A 3,337-nucleotide genomic window follows, 5' to 3' on the forward strand; every position below is an offset into this window, starting at 1 on the left:
GAAAATTAAAAAATAAATTTTATATAATTATTTAACCAATAATTCAATAATTAAATAATAATATATAATAATTAAATCAGTTCAATATATCACTCACCAATTAAACTAATAATTTGATGATTTAGTAGTCTAGCCAATTTGATTACTAATTTGGTTATGGTAACTATGTGTATAAATATGCACATTGAACTTTTAAATATGTATATATACTTAGGCCCAACAAAGAACAAACAAGGGTGCATTTATTTAGAAGGATAAAATATTGAGATATAATACAAAAACATAAAATCGTGTTTGACAAAAATGAGATATAAACAAAAATATTATATTCTGGAATATTGAATTAGTATTTTTTTTTGTCTTTTTTGTTAGAAAGGACACAAAAATACTAAATAAAAACACAACTTATTTTTTCATTATTTTTCTTTTATTATCAATTTATCACTATCAAATTTTTATGATTATATTTTTTATTGTTTTATTTTTTATTCTAAATTGTGTGAAAAAAATAAAAGTCAATTGAACTTTTTATTGTTTATTTATTTTATATTTAATTTATCACCAAAAAAATATAAAAATACTATTTTTTGTATTTCTATTTTTTGTTTCATATTCTCAGTGTCTTGTTTTATTCTCTAAACCAAACTCAATCCTAATGTTGCCACGTAAGAAGATGCATATTATATTAAAGAAATAGATCCTTTCCATTTTTTTTTACTGGAGAGAATAAAATGTGATCTCTCACTTTTAATTCTATAAGTGAGACCAGAAATTAATAAGAGAAAGAGAACAATAAATAGTGAGATCAAACACTACACACTATCTAATTTTTTTTCCACCGGAGAAGATCCACTCCCACATAGTAATGGCAATTTAAACTTGTTTATTAAATATTAAATACATCTAGTCATATGCTAATCACCACTTCCAACATGTACATTCCTTGGGGTAATGCAAGGGTTGTCCCCTTAAACACACACGACCCTGACCTTTTGTAAATTCGGATGTATCGTTGTCTTCTACATGTGTAGAAAAAAATTCTTTCTATACAATAACATTACCCTTAAATAAAAAGGTTAATTTTCATATACTATTTAAACCCACTATTTAAATCTAACCGCATGAATCAGATTGGTAATGGGTAACCATGAAAAACTCTTTTAAAAGTTTAAATTAAACTCTAGTATATGAAATGTTGTACTCATGGCTTAATAAGGAACTTTCAAATAACAATCCTACTTTGACTGGGTGGACATCTCTCAACTTGGTTTGGCCCTAAAGCAATTCAAACTGGTTATACAAGAGATCATGAAAAATAAAACATGAACAAGGCAAAATCTTGACTTTAAAACTTTCATGACCCCATTAATGGATTAATTTTAATCAGAATCTGAATCAGCAACGACCGATGATCTGACCATTCTGCGTGTATTTTCATCATATCCATCATTTTCATCATCGTCATCTTTCTTCTCATCAATTATGCCTGTCAACCAACAGTTAGAGAACTTTCCAGTCCATAAGAAGTGAAAGGAATGCAATGCAAACATTACCTTTTTTTATGAGCAGAGCTTCCAGTGTTCTTGTGGAAAAATCATCTCTCCCTCCCAAATCTTGAAATCCTATCAATCTATCCACCGCAATGCCTTGCCTGAGAAAAAGAAACACCATAGCCAATATATTGAGATATTAAGTTGTTAATCTTCTATATATAAAGGTGATTCGGGGGAATTTAGTACTCAATTTCTTCCATAGAATAGCCTTCTCATGTACTAATAAAATAACATTTTATTATTTCTTATAAAACTTGAACCTAAGACCTCTTAATAGAAGAATAAAGTACTTGCTATTTTGACTATTCCATAATTATTACTATTATACACATTACAAAGGTGGACTGATAGGCATATCAGTCGATAAAAAAGATATCATTATTTAGTTGAAAATGGTAAAAATTAGTATTAAAAAAAAAAAAAAAGGTAGTTATTTTAGCTAGTTCATATAGGCAGTTATTTTTAAAATACTATGGGTCCACTTACACCATATTTAAATCTTATTGACTTACAATGCTGAAACACTAATGTATTCTAAATTTCATCAATTCAACCATTGAATCATGTCATACTATTTTGATAATCAAACTCATCAAATTTCGAGAAATTCGAACATCAATAAATGAGTTATCTTAAAGTAGATATTTACTTGTACTTTTAAAACTATATTATACTTCAAAATTAAATGAAGTTTTATGTTTTTGCAAAATTAATCTATATGATAAAATGTCTTAATTTAACAGATGAATGAGAAAACTGAGTCTATAAAAAGTTATTCACATGTGTAAGTCTTGTTGAGTTACATCATCAAATAACTTCTTAACAAAAAGATGGGAAGTTAAAGAGAGATCATTTTTGGATTTTGACACAAATGCGAGAATCCCCTATACATATGTAACAGATAATAGATATTAGATAATAAGGATTAATAGTCAAATTCATCTTGAACAATCATTTATTCTTCAAATTGGTCCCTAAAAAGCTAAAAGATTAAATTAGTCATATTAGCCCTTGAAAGATAAAACGTAAGTCAAACCGGTGCTTCCGTTGGTTAGATAATGACGTGTCATGTTAAATGCCACGTGACACGATAACACGATAGGTTAATGCCACATGTTACAAGATGATCAGTTGACGTGTCAGGTCATTGATACGTGGCATGCTACGACTTATCTGACATGTCATAAATTTATTTATAATCAAATCAATCCCTAAAAATACATATGTAAGTCATTTCCGTCCCAAAAATATTAAAAATTGATCAAATTTGTCGTTATATAAACGTCTCTTATTTTTTTTATAATATTAAAGTTTTAATATTTGTTAATCCTACTAATTTTAATTTCATTTTTTACACCTTAATAACAAAATTTCCTTCGGATAAAATATAAAAATAATCAAACTATTACAAAGTTATTTTCTCATTTGTATTTTCAGATTTTACATTTTCAAATTCTAGTTTTTTTGTAGTGAGATTTCTTTATATAAATAATTTTATCAGACTATTATTAATTATATACTAAAAGTTTTAATCTTTTGGATCTCACTAAATAAATATAGTAGTATTTTAAAATTTTAATCTTTTAGATCTCACCCAAAATTTAGTTCAATCTATCACTAGTTGTCCATTTTTATCTTTCTATATTTATTTTAGTTTAAAATTCTTTTTAACAATTTTTTATTTTTAAATCTGACAATTAAAAAGATAGAGAGAAATGATGATAACTAAATAGTAATGATATTAAAAAAGAACTACATAATAAGATTCAACGAGTGAACGCACA

At 26.3% G+C, this 3,337-nt stretch overlaps 1 pseudogene; it reads right to left on the reverse strand.

The window, feature by feature from the left end:
* The window catches only part of LOC107621981, a 5,495-nt pseudogene continuing 3,021 nt past the window's right edge, over positions 864-3,337 (reverse strand).

Source organism: Arachis ipaensis, chromosome B10 (assembly GCF_000816755.2).
Source record: "Arachis ipaensis cultivar K30076 chromosome B10, Araip1.1, whole genome shotgun sequence".
NCBI lineage: Eukaryota > Viridiplantae > Streptophyta > Magnoliopsida > Fabales > Fabaceae > Arachis > Arachis ipaensis.